This window comes from Plectropomus leopardus, chromosome 2 (genome assembly GCF_008729295.1).
Source record: "Plectropomus leopardus isolate mb chromosome 2, YSFRI_Pleo_2.0, whole genome shotgun sequence".
In the NCBI taxonomy this organism is placed as follows: domain Eukaryota; kingdom Metazoa; phylum Chordata; class Actinopteri; order Perciformes; family Serranidae; genus Plectropomus; species Plectropomus leopardus.
In genome coordinates, this window is record NC_056464.1 from 15108953 (window position 1) to 15128305 (window position 19353).

The 19353-nt window shown below is 40.8% G+C and overlaps 1 protein-coding gene across 1 annotated transcript in view; it reads left to right on the top strand.

Moving 5' to 3' along the window:
* Positions 1–249: 249 nt before the first annotated feature.
* The window catches only part of slc2a9l2 (solute carrier family 2 member 9, like 2), a 125283-nt gene continuing 106179 nt past the window's right edge, over positions 250–19353 (top strand). Inside the window, exons 1-2 of the mRNA XM_042495739.1 lie at positions 250–449; positions 12518–12585. The gene's annotated coding sequence lies outside the window, so the exon portion shown is untranslated. The remainder of the gene's footprint in view (positions 450–12517; positions 12586–19353) is intronic.

Consider the following 19353-nt stretch of genomic DNA (forward strand, 5'->3'; position numbering starts at 1 on the left):
TTATTAAGGATTATTCCAACTGATATGTTTAAGTGGGTTTTTTGTGTAAAAGTAAAAAAGCCAGTTGTACGCAAAGAAAAGTGAAAGTCTTTTCGTGTTTAAATACTGATTTGGCTTAAGTTCTGCTGCATATGTTGCCTTTTTAACAAAAACTAAAAACAAGCACTGAATCTTAGACAGAAGAAGGATTGAGCCAGCTTAGGTAAGGTGAAATCTTGCTTGGGTTTGTTTTTGTGATGGGGGGTCGTTAAGTACTTGGCACTGACTTTCAGTTTCTCTCTACAACAATAGGTGAGGTCAGCTGACGCAGGTCACACCCTCTATTGATTGCCCAAGTGAAACCAGACAGGGGCGGTATTTCACTACAAGCCTAGCTTATAAGAGTAAAATCTGAGACTTCAGTAAACAAGCACTGAATCTTGGACAGAAGAAGGATTGAGCCAGCTTAGGTAAGGTGAAATCTTGCTTGGGTTTGTTTTTGTGCTGGGGGGTCGTTAAGATAAGATAAGATAAGATAAGATAAGATAATCCTTTATTAGTCCCACAGTGGGGAAATTTCCAACATTGCAGCAGCAAAGGGATAGCAAAATAGAAAGATAACTGTGCAAAATAAACTATATTAATAAATAAGTACAAAAACAAGGAATGTGCAGGATAAAGATAAAGGAAATAAAGCACAGAGAACAACATAAACAAACAATATATACAGTATTTACCACGCCGAGAAACTCAACAGTTAAATAAAGAATGTTTACAGTTGCATGGGTGAAAGTGAAATTGCACTTGTGGTATTAAGCTGTACAAGTGGAGTCAGTTATTGTTGTGTGTGGTCTACTGGAAGCAGTGCTGGTTGTACAGTCTGACTGCAGCAGGGAGGAAGGACCTGCGGTAACGCTCCTTCACACACTTGGGGTGAAGCAGCCTGTCACTGAAGGAGCTTTCCAGTGCAGTCAGGGTGTCATGCATGGGGTGGGAGTCATTCTCCAGCATGGATGACAGCTTAGCCATCATCCTCCTTTCTCCCACCACCTGCACTGAGTCTAAGGGGCACCCCAGGACAGAGCTGGCCTTCTTGATAAGTTTGTCAAGTCTCTTCCTCTCAGCAGTCGTGATGCTGCTGCTCCAGCAGACCACTCCGTAGTAAATGACTGATGCCACTACAGAGTCAAAGAAGGTCCTCAGGAGTGCTCCCTGCACTCCAAAGGACCTGAGTCTCCTCAGCAGGTATAGTCTGCTCTGACCCTTTTTGTAAGTGCTTAGCACTGGCTTTCAGTTTCTCTCTACAACAATAGGTGAGGTCAGCTGACACAGATCACACCATCTATTGATTGCCCAAGTGAAACCAGACAGGGGCTGTATTTCACTACAAGCCTAGCTTATAAGAGAGTAAAATCTGAAACTTCAGTCAACAAGCACTGAATCTTAGACAGAAGAATGATTGAGCCAGCTTAGGTAAAGTGAAATCTTGCTTGGGTTTGTTTTTGTGCTGGGGGGTCGTTAAGTGCTTGGCACTGACTTTCAGTTTCTCTCTACAACAATAGGTGAGGTCAGCTGACGCGGGTCACACCATCTATTGATTGCCCAAGTGAAACCAGATATGGGCGGTTCAGCTGGGCGGAAACAGCTGTGACTGTGTTCAGGTACCTAAAAAGGCACAGACTGCGCTTGAGCGTCAGCACACACAGGGTAAAGACCTGCGAGTCCACCGAGCAAGGACACAGACAACTGCTGCCGCCTATTTGTTTTCAGTCTGTTTTCAGTCTAACGCACAATGTGTCTCTCACGCATCCCGGTCATTATCGGCATCCCGAAAAGACGCACAGTCTGCCGTACACGCAATCCGCAAAACCTGTCCGCTCTCCCAGAAAGTGGTCCCAGCCCACACTCACTTACCTTTGGTCTTTGGAACTGTCAGTCCGCAGTTAACAAGACTGAATTCATCAGTTCACTGGTGAAACTCTCAGACATTCAGGTCCTAGCCCTGACTGAGACATGGATCCGCCCAGAAAGCTCAGCTACACCAGCTGCACTCTCTGAGTCCGCTACGCTAAGCCACACCCCTCGCTCCACTGGACGAGGAAGCGGTGCTGGCATGCTCATTCCTGACAACCGGTTTTTTTCCACACTGGACCCGTTGAGCAGCAATACAACATTTGAATATCATGCTCTAAATGTCACTGCTCCCATCAAAGCATATATTCTGGTTGTGTACCGCCCACCAGGGGGTAATCTGGATGGCTTTGTCTCTGAAATGGACATGTTACTCTCTGACATCCCTGATGATGGCACACCATTGATTGTCATGGGAGACATGAACATTCACGTTGACAGTACTCTGGCAAACAACTTTCTGGCACTCCTCTCCTCCTTTGCACTTGTACTAGCTCCTTCTCCTCCCACCCACAAAGCTGGTAAAGTCCTTGACTTGGTGCTGACTCGTAACTGCTCCACAGCAGATGTGACAGTTACCCCACTACACCTGTCAGACCATTTCTTGGTAAAATTTGCAGCTACCTTTCTGCAATTGCAGACACCCACTCAGAAAATTTCCCTCTGCAGAAACCATAAGTCCCTCACAGCAGCACAGCTGTCTGATGAGGTGAGCTCTGCCATGCCTGACCACTCACACTTCTCCTCACTTTCTGTTAATGAGGCTACAGAAACACTGTTCCTCTCTGCCCCCTGGTGTCCAAACCAGCCAAGAAAAAACAACCAAGTCCATGGCTCTCTGAAGTTCTGAGAGAACAAAGAACTGGACTCAGGGCAGCAGAAAGAAAGTGGCGTAAATCCCAAGAATCCACTGATTTGTCCTCATACAAACAGAAACTTGCTTCCTTTACTTCTTTCTTGCAGTCTGCTAAGAAAGCCTTCTATCAGAACAAGATCTGTGCTGCTACTGATTCCAGAAAACTGTTTATGGTGTTTAACTCCTTGCTTTCTCTTCCAGCTGCTCAGCCTTCCACTACACTGACTCCAGACATGTTTTCCTCCTTTTTCACTGAAAAGGTGGCTGCAATCAGCAACCAGTTCTCTGAGCCTGACCGGCCCAGTCAGCTCAAACCCACTACTGCCGCTTCACTCTGCTCTTTTTTTTTTTTTTTTTTGTAATTTATCTTTTTATTAGGAAATGTACATTGAATCAGATCATTCAGCAAATCAGAAGGACCTGTCATTTCCAACAGAGACACAGTCTGTATAGGATCAAGAGCACAGTATCTATGAATGAATCCTCTTTCACTACAACCAAAGTCTCTCAGTCCAGTGTCCATTATGATTGGTCCGTCAACCATTTCTTTTCCTTTTGTTTGTAGGTTAGAATTTAAATGAAAACACATAATGAACTATTTGCATCCAGAGAGAGAAGATACAAATAAAAAAAAAGAAAAAAAAAACAAACAAAAAAAAACCCTGTAGCAGTTAGTTAGCTTTTAGTAAAATTGTTAACAGATGAGAAGTAATATCTTGGTGAATGAACTCATGATGAATGGATGTTCCTTCAATTCATTATTTTGATAAAATCAGGTCTCATAGGTTGAACAAATTGTACCCATCTTTCCCAGTGTTTAATAAATTGATCCATCTTAAGGCTGAGAAAAAAAGTAACCTTTTCCATAATGTATATATCTATTGTCAGATCAATCCAATTGTTTATTGTGGGCCCAGTCCGCATCAACCAACATTTAGTTAAAGCCTTTTTCCCCGCTGCTAACAATATACCCACTAGATATCTATCAATACCTGCAAGTTCAGGTGGGATATATCCTAAGTACATGGTTTTGAAATCTAGTGGTATACGTGTCTGAAGAATAGACTGTATTGCTCTATGTATATCTTTCCAATAATTCTGTATGTTTGCACATCCGCAGAAAACATGGTAGTGATTTGCGGATTGACAACCACAGCTTCGCCAGCACTGAGGACTGCCATTACAGAAATTAGCCTTCACCATGGGAGTGATAAAGTAGCGAATAATATTTTTCCAGCAGAATTCCTTCCACGTGTGAGATTTTGTGCTTTTCCACTGAAATGTACAAATGCTCTCCCATTCATCAACTGTTATTATCAGGCCTCCTTCCCTTTCCCATTTGTTTCGCATGTATTTCGTCGAGTATTTTTCTAGGTTTTGAAGATTTTTATACACTTGAGAGATTATCCCTCTTTTAGTATTTGATTTATAGGCATCAATAAACAGTTGGGCAAGTGATCTACTGGCTTTCCTAGCGTCCTTGTTTGCAATTTTTTGATTGTAATAATGCCTTAATTGAAGATATCTGTAAAAATCCTGCTTTTCTAGTGAAAATGTGTCTTTTAGAGTTTGGAAATCTAAGATGTCATTATTCTGTGTAAGACCGCTCATCACTGTAATACCCTTTTTAATCCATAGTTTAAATCTATCGTCTAATTTATTAGGTGCAAAATCTGAATCATAGGCACACCAGCTTAAAATTTTAACAGCATCTTCTAGCTTATGTTCTCTGATTAGTGATCTCCAGACTTTTACCCAAGGGTTCTCCAATTTATCTATGTATTGTTGCAATTTTTTATCTGGGAGTATAGCCTGTAAGTGGCAATCGGGTATTATATTACATTCAATGTCTTTCCATTGAGCTTTGTAGGATGGATTACACCAGCATCGCCCTTATCTGTGCTGAAATGTAATAATTTCTCAATGAGGGGCAGACCCCAGCCTCCTTTCTGTTTTGATAACTGTAACGTTTACAAGTTTTGTAAAAAAATGTAAATTTAGAACCGCTTTTGTAGTATTTTTGTCTGGTAAATAACATTTTTTTCTCAATTTCCTGTGTATATATTAAATTATCTAATTTCAAATTTTTTTAATTTGTTGAAATGTACCTGGATCTTGATTTTGTGCGTGTAAATTCTCCATTTGCTTCAGCTGGTTTTCCAATTCAAGTAATTTTTTTGGCGCATCTTTTTTTTGAGTGAAGTCACAGCTATGATTTTACCCCGTAAGACAGCTTTTGCTGCATCCCATATCATAGCTGGTGAAGTTTCTTCATTATTATTTTCTTTAATGTACATCTGAATTTCGTCAATCTTTTTTTTTTTAAAGGATGAGTCATTGAGAAGACTAGAGTTTAACCTCCACTGTGTATTTCTCCAGCAATTTTCCGGATCGAGAGTAATATAAATTGGGGCATGATCGCTGAGGTCTATTGTGCCTATGTCTGAGTCCAAAATCCTTGACCTGTCTTTACTAAAAATTATGAAATAATCAATTCTAGTATAAATAGAGTGGGTATTGGAGTAGTGTGTATATTGTCTTGTGTCAGGGAACATTTCTTGCCATATAACTATCAGGCCTATGTCGTTCATCAATTTTTTAAATTTTTTACTTATTCCTTTAGATGTGCGTACTAGATTTGAGACATCTAAATTTGGTTGCAGATGTAGGTTCAAATCTCCTCCACATATTAGGACCTTTAGTATAACTCACAATTATATCGAAAATCTTCTTAAAAAAAGAGAAATCGCATCCAGGAGGGGCATATATATTTAGCAGGGTAATTTCTATTCCTTCTAATGTTCCTGTAGCTAGAATAAACCTACCTTCCTTATCTTTCAGAGTAAAAGTTGATTCAAAAGTTATTTTATTTGAGAACAAAATGGCAACACCTCTCTTATGTTTAGATTTGAATGATGAAAAGAGTATCTTTGAAAAGCCCATTTTACTTAATTTTTCATGCTCAATATCATTTAAGTGAGTTTCTTGGAGAAAGACTACGTGTGCTTTTTCTTTCTTCATTTTTGAGAGTATTTTACTTCGTTTAACCGGATTCAGTATGCCATTTACATTGAAGGAAACAATCCTCAGTTTTTCATTTGTCATTTTCCTTTAAGTAACCTCCAGCTGCCACAGAATATCTGCCACAGAGATCTCTGGTATAACACAAAACTAAACTAGAACAGTTAACAACTTCAAAAGAACCAATGAAACGCCATAATGTAGCTTCCAAGAGTGAGGTTTTTATGAATTGACCTCTTAACTGACCAGAGAAAACCTCTGGAGGGAAAGCCTCCTTAAACTCCTGTAGTAGGGCCCTCCACAACAGCTAAGTCCATGAAATGTCCATCCTGCTAAGTGTTGTATGTTTTTAACCTCCAATTATTCTTATTTCAGAAGGAAAAGAGAGAGAAATAAAGAAGAAACACAGATAAAGAAAAACCGTCAACTTTGGTATTCTTGGGGAAGAGGCTTAATAAAATTCAATAGTCTTTTATGTAATATAATTAGCCTTCATAAAACAGTCAGTTTCTCTTGTTTGATGGCGAGGGGTTTTACTGAAGCGAAGTGTGTGTTACCTCATGTCCGGGTTTTATCAGCTATTTCCATCGTTAATTCAAACAGGTGACTGTCGTCTGAAAACCTGAAGCTTTTCTCTGATGTCGGCTCCCCGAGATGATCTGCTGCACCTCGTTCGTCCATCTCCTGCTATGTGCCACATATGTCGGGTCATTTTCTCCAGCGGGTCCTCTGGTGGTGGGACAGCTTTAACCAGGAGACCTCTGTCCTCCATATCTCTCGTGGCCTCGCGGATCGTGTGATACAAACGTGTACCTTCCTCATAGAAGACCCGTAGCCTGGCTGGATAGGGGGTCTGGAAGCGAATCCTCTTCTCCTTTAACACACGTTTCACCTCGTTATATTCCTTTCGCTTGTTCAGGACGACGGAGGGATAGTCGTGATCAAAGTAAATTCTTTGGTTGTTGAGGAAGATTTCCTTCTTTTCCCAGGCTCTTCGCAAAACTTCTTCCTTTGTTTTATATCGGAGAAATTTAATTCTGATCGACCGGGGCTTCCCTGCAGCTGCAGGTTTCGGGGCTAATGCCCTGTGGGCTCTCTCAATGTGCAACTCGGTGTCGGGGGGATACCCAGTTTATCTCTAAAGAGTGTTTCAATAAAAGTTATCATTGAATTTCCTCCTCGTTTTCTGGCACATTATATAACCTGATATTTTCCCTCCTTGCTCTTCCTTCTTGGTCGATGAGTTTCTCCTCTTGTTGTTGTTGGACTTTAAGCATGCTCCTCATCACATGCTCCATTGTTTGCAGCCTGGTTTCAGCGTCTTCAATACGATCCTCTGCTTCTTCAATCCTCTGGTTTGTTTTATTAGTCTCGTCTTTTATACAGTCCAGCTGGAGGTTGTTCTCCTTTCGGAAATCCTGAATTTCTTGTAAAATCCGCTCCATGTTCACTTTTTGTTTGTCAGTACTTCTCTGATGTCCGCCATCTTTGCCTCTGCAGGCCGCGATTCTTCTTCGTTTTCCATTAAATCCATCGTGTTTTTCTTGCTTTTGTCTCTCGTTTCCATTGCGATCCTGCTATCTAACTGTTTGTAACACTTCAGACGTTTAGTCTCTATCTAGCAGGACGCTTTATTATTCTTTCGGAGGAGCTCGCTGTCTAAGCTGCCATCTCGTGGGTAGCGGAACCGGAAGCCCCCACTCTGCTCTTTTGCTCCTCTGACTGAGGATGAGGTCTCCAGACTTCTTCTGAGCTCAAAACCTACAACATGTCCTCTCGATCCAATACCCACCCGCATCCTGCAGACCATCCTGCCCACTATCAAACCTGCAGTCACACACATTGTCAATTCCTCCCTAAAAACTGGCACTTTTCCTGCTACTTTTAAGCAAGCCCATGTCACCCCACTGCTCAAAAAGCCTAATCTCAACCCCGCCCAGGTTGAAAACTACAGGCCAGTCTCACTTCTACCATTTCTGTCGAAAATACTGGAGCACGCAGTATTTAACCAGGTCTCTGAACACTTGCGGAACAACAACCTACTTGACTCCTTTCAGTCTGGCTTCAGGTGTGACCACTCCACTGAGACTGCACTCCTGTCAGTCACTGAGTCACTGAGACTGGCTCGAGCTGCTGGTCAATCCTCTGTCCTACTGCTGCTGGACCTGTCTGCTGCCTTTGACACGGTGAACCATCAAATCCTCCTCTCCACACTCTCTGAGCTCAGCATCTCAGGTTCTGTCCTATGGTGGTTCAAGTCCTACCTCACAGGCAGATCCTTCAGAGTGTCATGGCGAGGAGAGGTGTCTAGGTCACATGACCTATCGACAGGGGTTCCTCAGGGGTCGGTGCTTGGTCCCCTACTCTTCTCTCTGTACACCACCTCACTCAGTGCAGTGATCCGCTCCCATGGTTTCTCCTACCACTGTTATGCTGATGACACTCAGCTCTTCCTCTCCTTTCCACCTGATGACAGAACGGTCTCAGCTCGGATATCAGCGTGTCTAGCTGATATCTCCACATGGATGAAGGAACGCCACCTTCAGCTAAATCTGTCTAAAACCGAATTCATGGTCTTTCCAGCTTGTCCATCCGTTCAGCCTCGGATCAGTGTCCAACTTGACTCGAGCCTACTTGTGCCCACAAACTCAGCCAGAAACCTGGGTGTCATGATTGATGACCAGCTGACCTTTAAGGTTCATGTGGCCTCAGTTTCTCGGTCTTGTCGTTATGCCCTCTACAACATCAGGAAAATCAGACCCTTCCTGACCCAACAGGCCACACAGCTTCTGGTTCAGGCTCTTGTGATCTCACGCATTGACTACTGCAACTCTCTTCTGGCAGGCCTCCCTGCATGCTCATTCTGTGCTGTGCAGCACTTCTTCTGCCACTAGACGGCAATACTTGTGACCAATCACACCTGAAGCACTTTTTGCACTTACTAAGGGTTTTTTTTCCTTAAGTCTAAATTCTTGCTTGTGTTGCGCGTCGCTTTGGATAAAAGCGTCTGCTAAATGAAATTGTAGAATTGTAGAATTAACATACTCTAAGATTGGAGGTAAAGTTTTTAAAATCAAAGCATGTAAAGCATTCCACAGTCAAAAATAAGGATTATTCCATAAAAAATGTTAAGGATTAGGGAGGAAACCAATGAGGAGTAACATGAAATCATTTTCCTCCTACAGGCCTATAAACACATCGCTTGATCATGCAACCATGTTAATGCAAGATTTACATAACTTAATTTAGTTTAGACAGTTCACTAGTAATCCATTTTGACTGTCCTGTTGAATTTCAGGGGTGAAACATTTCCTCTGTTCCTGCACAAAGTAATTTCCAAGAAAAGACAAGTTTCACATGACATTATTTCATTTTTTTTTATTTGAAAAAGGATTACAACAACGGTTAGCAAAAAAAAGGACTGATGATAACAGGAGTTTCTCCGGGTTTCACGTTTTGATTAGATAGTCTGGTTAGTGGCAATGTATTACTCTCCCTGGCTCTGGATGTTGTCTCTCCAGTGAAGTTCTGCAATGTAAAATGTACTTTTGCAAGGAGTTTTCTCCCTTACTTTTAATAGTGGAGTACAAAATAGTTTCTTAAGGCAGCCATGGTTTGTTTGTGTCTGCCACTCTTTATGATTACTGCCTGCTTATGCAATTTATGTTTTCCCAATTTAGGATCAATTATCATAGCTCCAAGTTCAGTTTCACATTAGTAGTCACAGCTGCGAGCAGCACTGAGAATTGACTGGAGTCTGTCCAGATGCTCAGTGGAATAACAGCTCGGCACAGCAGCCTAATAACTACACAGTCACAGAAACAACAGCATACAATTTGCAACCAAATGCCAAACAACAATAACAAGCAGCATGGCAGACACATGAATGAATATAGCTGCAATGTTTCATTTTCACTCACACAATATAGAGTACATAAAAAAAAAGTCGGCTGATAATTCAGTTTTTACCCTGTGGTTCACCTGTGACTACGTATTTGTTAAAATTTGTAATATGTTCTTAAATGCCTCTTCATGCTCTTATCACTGGGAGGAGAGCTAGTTAGTGTTCTGTGGTGTATTGAGCTTACAGAGCTAACAGTTTAACGGAGCTAACAGGTTAACAGAGCTAACAGCGCTAACAGTTAACGGAGATAAAAGCTAACAGAGCTAACAGCTAATGGAGCTAACAGCTAATGGAGCTAACAGCTAATGGAGCTAACAGCTAATGGAGCTAAATACAGCAGGACTGAGTCTCTCTTCAGGGGTGTGTGAAGAGTTAAACAGTAAAAGTAAGTTTCAAGCTACAAATACTTCCCATCAGTGTTCACATTTTATCAGACCATTGTCAGAGATGAAAGTGCCAGATACATTTACTCCATTGACGTACAATGCTGAAGTAGAATTTGTAGTTTGATAACAGTAAATGTGTGTTGCTGTAGCATGTTGCTATTAAATACAAAGTACTTTACTTCACTAAATACTAAATAAGAAACTGCGGTTAACGCAGATATAATCTGGATTGTTTTAAAGTCAGTCCTGTACCTTTTTTTGACTTTTTCTATAAATACCCTATAATTATTTATTTTCTTAACAATTTAATAGTCTTTTCATTATGCCACATCACTATTGATGATGATAACAAAGTAAAGAAATGAGAGACTGTGAGAGAATACGCCACATGTTTACAAAGATATTTTCATTGTCTTCTCATTTATTGAAGAGTCACAGTTAAGGAAGACTGTTAAGACTGTGTTAAATTAGCCTACCTCCTCTGTAGGCCATGGTTTACACACAAGTTTACATTTGGGCCATCAAAATTGTACTTTGGCCACCAAATTCAGGGGTGTGGGGCCAGTGCTTAAACAAGTTAGTATCTATCCCTGTAGGCCTACCATAAAGATGGTTAACAACTTGCCCTGTCATCCAGTTTCTTCTTTAGGCTCTGTCCTTGTTCCCATAAAATGATCACTCAAAACTGACTGATCGTGCACTGCCTAATTACGCCTTTGAAGACTGTAAAAAGAGTATTGCAAAAAACCCTACAAAGCATCAATGTTGGTGTCAGTGGACCAGAGTACATTTCAAACACATTTATTAAGTTAGGTCAGCGAAAGCAAGAACAGACACGCACACACACACACACACACACACACACACACACACACACACACACACAAACACACACACACAAATTCGACATTCTTGCTCAGATTTTCGGATTAAGGTTGCCCTGGTGTGTAACAAAAAAAACGCGCCACGAAATGAATACATTTTGTGCACCTGTAATTGCATGGCTTCATTGGGTGGTATCACTACTTTAATGTAATGGCTTAATAAGCCACATTATTTTGTACTCAACTGAAAATATGTGATGTTCATATAGAAGGATATTATTTCCAAAGCAAATTAATAGTAGAAGCTGGTTTTTAGCTGGCTTTAAGCCAAAACTCAAAACAAAAACTCCTGACCAGGTTAGCCCTGCAGCATAAATTACCAGTGTGATCTAGCCCGGTTAAAAGAGAGCCACTTTCATAACATGGAAAAACAGCTTTAGGCTCAACAATTCACTTATCTCACTTTTTAGTACACCACTCATGTCTGCCACTGCCTTTACTGGTAGTTTATTGTGAAATAGTGAGAGTTACATTTTTGAATACCAAACACAAACAAACTGAGCCAAAAAGAAGGCTTTTTTTTTTTTTTAAGTTCATTGTCTTCCCAGTCCTGCTGCTCCAAGTCAGTGGGGCGTCCATAAAGTATCTGGGAAACTGCTAAATGAAAAATGGTCAGAGGGGCCATATTGCTCATATGTTTATTTACACAGCTTGCCATTGTAAAGACACTGATATAGGTTAACAGATCACTCCAAGACCAACACAGGTTAATGGGTCAAACATTAACCCACCTACTGGCTAACTGCACAGCATATATTGTAACTTAAAGCTTCAATGCTTCCATAATAAGAGGACGCAATCTGCCTGAAACACACTATTGCTTGTGCTGGGATATAAAAGCCTGACTGGGTTTTCCAGAGCAACCTGTGAAGAAAGAAAAAATGGTAAGTGGAGCATACACTTTAAAAATGGTTCTTATATGTAAATTGGTTATAAGCACAGCATGTGGCATTTGTCTCAGGTTTAGATGTAGCAAAGCTAAGGAAAATGTGTCACTCGTCAGCACCTTCTTACTGATGCTAGTTAGGTAACTAAGAAAATGAGCCATGTTTGAGCCTGACCAGCATGCACTGCAGAAAAATGTACTGCCATACTCTTCTAATGGGTCATAGGTGATGATTGAGAGGGATTACTTCTGTATGAATCTATACGTTGTATTTATTTATTTTTTTTTAAGGACTATTTTTTGGCATTTTAGCCTTTTTTTGGACAGCTTAATAGAATGAAAGGGTTAGAGAGAGGGGACAACATGCAGCAAAGGGCCTCATGCGGGAGTTGAGCCCCAGGCTGCTGCTGCAAGAACACTGCCTTCATTCATGGGGCGCCTGCTTTATCCACTCAGCCACCCCTATATGTTGTATTTTTAAGGAAAATCCTGTATAGTATACCTCTAAATTTACAGGGCAAAATGCATGGAGTAGAAGATTGACTGATAAGGAAAGGAGGTTGCTTCCTCCCGCAGCACTCCACACTGTGGCTCCAATTACTTTTGGTTCAAGTCCAACGGCCACGTCAAATTAAGTTAGCCAGCTAGTTCTCATGTGATAATGGTGTTTTTGTAATTATGTGTCTGCAGTTACTTTGGTTGTGGATTCAACAAGAATAGCCTGAATTTTTGGACGGCGAAAGTCTCAAGAGTGGTTGGTGAGTTTTCTTTTACAAATTTATTTTCTACAGAATGTATGATCATGCTATCAAGTATATTTTTTATTTTTTTCCATCACACACAATAACTGGTGTGTACAGAGTCGCAGGAGTACATATGGCTCTCTGTACACTAAGCCACCGACACAGCGGGAAAGTCAATGTTTAACACAGCTGCTGACATCAGTTTTAAGGACTCTGCAGCACAGCAGAATAAAAGGTGATCTCTGAGATAAAACAAAAAGGACATGAGGTATAGAAAGATATTTGCAATGTTCCCAGAATCAATAGAGTGACTTTAATTGCCTGCTGAATTCGGACAATGGACACAAGGGTAGTAATACTTAACAGAGTGGTCAGTGATATGACTGCATACAATGCATATGCAATGCTGCACAAGAATATAAAAATAGATACATGAAACTTTTTTTGTCATTTTGACTACTTTTAATGGTTTGGCATGCTGCTTTTCCAAGGGGTGCACCATTAGGTGAGGGAAACTAGGCAAATGTTTGTAGCTCCCCCCAAAAAATTGGAAAAGGGGCTCCCGATGGCCACTCATATTGGCAAATTTTACTTGACTAACTCTTAACCCCCTTAAACCTCCCAAAGAACAGCCTTTCCAGGATGTTGTGATGTTGCAAAAGCAACAATTACTCAAATTCAGACAATCTCATGAATTCTACTATTTTGTCCAGTTACAGCAAATTTACTCATATTTGACTTTTTAAAATAGGTAACATCGCATTTCATTCATTGCATTGCGCCTTGGATAGAGTCACAGACAGTGACAGGGATAACTGTAAGCATCACATAGCTAAATTGTCAGTGTGAGATTATTAGGAGTATTTAACAGCTCAGAGTCGGATGATAGCCTCTGCAACTACTGTTATTTTCATTTGCTCCTGCAATTTCTATTACTATTGCAACAGGCATTGTTGTTTTTTAAAATGAAATCAGGCATTTCAACAATGAAAACAACAGCCTGCGAAATCCTGGAAAGACTGATAAAGGCACAATACAGTGCATCGCCGCTACCCAAAAAACCCTAAGTGGGCCACCTTCTAGCTACTGCATGACAGCTAAATACTGTCAGTTAGGACAGTCAGCTTGTTGTAACTGTCACACATATGTTAGCTGTAAGCATCAGTTCAATAAAAGTAGCATAACTTTCTGGTCACCAGAAATGAAAGAAGAAAAAAAAAACAAGAAAAGGAGGAAAAGTGACACCAGTGGGTGTTGGGGGGCCTCAGTGGTCTTCCCCCTCAGCCCCCCACCCCAGAGTCTTGGATCGCCACTGTCTCTTTCCTCTGAAAGGTCTATCCATACCCTGTGAAACCTAATAGTTACCTAGACTCCAAGGCTGAGAAAATATGTCCCAAAGGGAGTGTTCAGCTTACAAGTGTAACGGGTGCTGTCTGGACCCAGATGCAGTACACCGGTAAACTGGAGTAGTTGGTAATGACGTTTATTAAACCCAGCACAAATCAAACATGCAGCAAGGAGAAGCAGTTCAGCACAAAGTTCGTTCTTCGGGTCGGAACCCCAAACAAAGTCTATGGAGGGCGAACGATGCGAAGAGATGAAGCTTACTGCACTCGGCGTGGGTGAGGAGGAAACCCCGTTGTCCGACAGCTTGACAGCACGTGTGGAGGTACTGTCGAGGAGATGGCGGAAGAGTGGTCGGGGACAGGCGGAGGTTTCGAAGCCAGAGGAGCAGTCCGAGAATGCAGCGGTACCAGTGGGGATTAAACAGCAGAATCGTCGGAGCCAGGCGGAGAAGTCTTTACCAGCGGAGCAGATCAGGAACGCTGATCAGAACACGTGGTCTGGGACAGAAGGCAGGTAGGTTTTCCGGGGATCAGGCGAAGAGAGCAGGTCGGGGACAGGCAGGGTCGGCTTTGGAAGATCAGGCAGGATAACGCTGGAAAGTCTGGCATAACGCTGAAGAACAATCTGGCGATGAGTGTGTGTGTGGAGGAGGCTTATATCCTGGGTTGATTACTGATGAGCTGCAGCTGAGAGGTGAGAGAGCAGAGCAGGCAGAGTAGGTGGGTGTGGCCAGCAGGTAGAGTGAGCAGAGGGAGAGTGAGTGGAAAAATACTGGAGGGAGGAGAAGGCAGGGATCGTGACAACAAGCCTGAGTTTCATTATTTGGCCATATGTTTTTCCCATGACAGCTTCTGACCACACACACTCCGTGTTGCTCAATCCTTCCGCCCCATGCTGCAGTTATCACACTCAAGCTACGTCATAGCTTTTGCTTCGGTTTATGATACTATATGTGCTCTTTCATGCAGTCTCCACGTGTCAGAAATAAGGCACACATGTTTGTAATATAGATAGCGCCCAGCTAGTAGTCTCACCGATATAATTTATGTGAAGTTGAGGGAGAATAAAGCAGCCATTGACCAGTTAAACGACCGCCTGAGGGGGCTTTGGGATTGAAGCTCTTGTGTTGCTTGAATGCAACAAATTGTTTGCAGTAGCTTCACCAGTAGCAGAAACTTTTCCTCCCTCTTTGTCTGCAATGACAATGTTACTCCAATTACCAGGAAATGATTAACCGAAGCTACATGTTTCTTTGGGATTGATCCAGTAAGGTATGTCTAAGCAGCCGGTAGAGTGGAGCTGTATCCCGTTGTTACTCTGATACCATCTGATCTGCGGACGTCTCGCTGGACCCCGGCCAGTTGGGTGCATCGGGGAGGGTAGCGGAGGGGGAGTGCTGCATGGAATGCTGAGGGACAATGGGGCATGGTTAAACTGGAATTAAGGACACTCCATTGTTGTTATGGGTCTTATGGTAGGAGAAACATTTTCCTCCAAAATGGAATGTGTACATTTATAATTCAACAACTTCAGCTCAGTCACATGGTGTATCAAAACACTTTTCATGGTAAGTACCAGAATTTTTTTAAACTGTTACTTATTGATAACTTGTTAAAGCTACATTGTCCCCTCTGACTGCAGAGAAGAACATTAAATGTCACATAAAGATTTTTGGCATTTATTTATCAGGCGAGGCCCCAGGGATTAAAGTGGGAAACTGGTTTAGTGGTATCACATTGGAAGCAAAGGTTTGTTTAAGTTACAAGAGTTTGAGGGTTAAGGTTGATAAGATTTTTTTTTTAACAGTTGTCAACAGTGGTTTCCACATTTTGAGCATACAGAGCTGTCTCTTAGTGAGAGAATATCCTTTTCTCTGAAATCTTTTCAAATGAAATGACCCAGGATGTTATGAGAAAAAGTTTTTAAAAGAAATGTCTTCTCTCCAGCCCATGAAGACACATGTGCAGCAAAAGGTGGAGCACTTTAGTGTTAAAATAAAGTGGAATTAAAACAAGCAAACAAACAAAAAAATGTGTTAATGGCAGGCCATTAAAGATATCAATAAACAGTTGGTGTCAAGTTGATTTAATTAAGCATCATAACAGATGTGATTTAATGATTTAATGCATAATTAAAGAATAAACTAATCCAGACTGCTGAATTGAGTTCATAATCTCTTTGAAAAGTATGTCATATATAATACGTGGCTCATTGATCAGACAGTGCATCTGAAGAAGGGGTGGCATCATTTCAAAGCATGTGGAGGGGGTGGGGAGCATATGCACCCAGAAAGACATAGGTCTTTTTTTACTGATGTATGAGTGCTATAATGTATGAGAGTGTACTTTATTTATCAAAGAAAGGGGTGGCTGTAGTTATGCATTTTTTCCTTTTCTTTCTTTCTTTCTTTCTTCTTTTTTTAAATTGAGCCTTTCTGACTGACTTGAGGAAAATGCATAACCTTTCTTCCTCCATATATCTCCATAATTTTGTAAATTCATACCAAACAAAGGTAAAGAACCAATCAGCAAGCAGCACAGAGGGAGTTACCAGAAGTCACTGTCCTATTATTTGTATTCACCCTGGTCATGTTTAATATAATTGTGATAACAGCTGCACAGAGGACAGTTCAGGTGCTTCATAATACATGCATTTAGTTACTGTTTCTCTGCTCTGCTGTATAGTTGACCTGAAGGTGACATTAGATAGTGAGGTAAAGGGAGGGACTCATCGAAGTTAATCATTCAGAGTCATCATGACTGCATGTCTAGGTAATGTTGGGTCATTAGTCCTTGTGAAAGCATCAGATACATAGCCTGCGCGTGGGTAAGTATGTTCATATAGATCCTTCTCTCTCAGTCTGGTAAAAAATATGGAAATACGTTTATTTATAGGATTATCTCCAATTTTACTGTCTGCTGATATTGTGCAAAACTACCTTATTAGGTAGGCTGTGTATAGTATGTTATACTGTGGTCTTTTGTAATTAAAGGCTCTTGTAAGTAACTGGAAGATCGCTTCAAACAGCTTCATATTTTTGTGTCAGGTAGCTAAGCATGACAGTGAAAACAAATTGTATGTAAATATGTCTGTGGGTAAAACATTACTTATCGTAATCAATATCCATGGCCATTTGCTGCACATTATGTGATATTTGCCATAGTATACGTGAGAGGTTTGCTGTAGGCATGGCAGTATATGATATATTTTTATATCATATGATATATTTGCACCATATGATAAATTGGCCATCATCTGAATTATATTATGTCATGTGTTATTATCTTATCTAAGTTTTAGCTGTCTAAATTACTGCATGACTTTGATCTCATGCAGTGCATTGCAAACAAATGTCCAACAAACATCTGACAGCAGTAATAACTTTGATTTATTAGTTGTCCTGGAAGTTCTTGTATTAATAAACCTGTTATTTAGTTTGAGTGTGTTGACAGTTTTCAGTCATGTCTTTGAGTTCCAGTTGTAAGGCGACCCTTTTGTTTACATGTAAATCATGAGCTATTCCCCTTAGAGGAGTACCTGTTGGAAAATCTACTCTCTTAATCTTGAAGATGCTTCAAAAATAACCTTGAAATATTTCCAAAGTGATTGGATAATACTTTAACATTGGTTTTTGAGAAGTTTCAACCAGGGTCATGGGAGGGTGAGGACTGTTTTCAACCTGCTCATTCTATGACCCAGAAACTGAACGTCTGAACTGACCATTTTAGGCCATTTTGAAGCAAACTTTTTAGATGAGAGATTCTAAAACTTTTGATGATTGAGCATATGATTGATGGCAGTGCAGGAAAAGTGCACACGCTATGACTTTTGTTTATTACCTTTTTTCATGACATACCATTCTATGACTTTTTACGACATCATTGTGGCATACTAAGTTTATAGATTGTATAATATAATGGATGTAGCTACTCTGACGTCACCCATTGGTTTGTGGACTGCCATTTGAAGCCTCGAGTTTGGCATTTAGACTGCCATCTAGGATTTTTGGAGCCAGAAGTGACCATATTTGTGGAGGAGCAAGGGGTGGATCTGATTCATGGACTGTAGCAATGCCTTGCAGACAGTTTGTCACTCAATAAATATTCATAAATTTTGAGCTTCATAGAATGTAAATGGGTGAGTTGTATTAAAATCACCCCCGGTGCAGTTGTCATAAATAAATCTATGGGGATTGATTGGCTTTTGGAGCCACCCTCAAGTGGCCATTAGAAGAACTGCAGTTTTAGGCACTTCTGCGTTGGCTTAATTTTTCTGCCCTGGATGTTCTTTAAAATACATTTAAAAGTAATGAAATAAAGATGTTTTTTAAACACGTTTTCTCTGTTCCAGTCTGAGAGGGGCAGAGTGAACAAACCACTTTGTATTGATTGAGTAGGTTCAGGGACTCTGAATCCTTAGAGGTAACATCAGGTTCATGGACTGATCGGAACTGGGAGAGAGGTACACTAAAGTCAACAGCCACAGTTCCTGTTAAACAACCAAAACTGATTCCCCCTGTATGTTAGACAAACAATAACCTGCCTGATTCTTCTGATGCACTTAAATAACTATCAGCAGTGATTGCAAGTACAGTCTCTCTACAAACCCACTCTTGAAATGACTTCCATGTACAAGAAAATTAAAGGGCTGATGCATTTTATCTCATGGCTCAACAAATATTTCAGAATATTGCTGTACAATAAGATTGTGTGTGGTACATGTAGCCCAGAGCAGTTAGCTCAGAGAAATAAATGATATCTGCATTAATAATATGCAGATAGTCATACATTTCATTTTAAAAATAAATAAGTTCATGTGAAATATTGAGCATATTGCAGCCATATTGTTAAGATGAACTGTGAATTTATTAACTTGTTTTCAGGGAGCTAAAAAATGTTGACTGGTTTGGCTCCTAGACTGTATGTGTAAAAAGTTACTTCTAAAAGTAAAGCCAAATTGTCAGTCCCTGCCATCTTGTGCTGGTGACATCATTTAGAGCCAGCCGATCCGATTCCAAACAGTCCATGTCTGCTCAGTTGTGATCTCTGCTAGAGTTCTCAATGGGCCCAAACGATTAAAACCCAAACTGAACCAACCTGTGTGAGTTTAAGCCTGAACCCAGCCCATCTAAAGTCAACACATAAAATATTATAATAGTTTGGCTCTCGTCCCATCTGCTAATATCAAGGGTTTGTGACCTATACTGCAGCCATACTGTTTTGGCTGCACTTTTGGGGAGCTGTCATATTGTCCATCTTTATTTGTCCATCTTTATTTTTCCAGTCTATGGTTTGCAATTTAGGCTGTGAAAAATCTTGGAAAACTGAAACAAAAATGATCCAGTTTGAACTGGCATTGGAATAGATGACACTTAATGCTGTAATAACTTCAGCATCCACATTAGTAATGGGCGTTACTGAAAGAAAATCAAAGCAG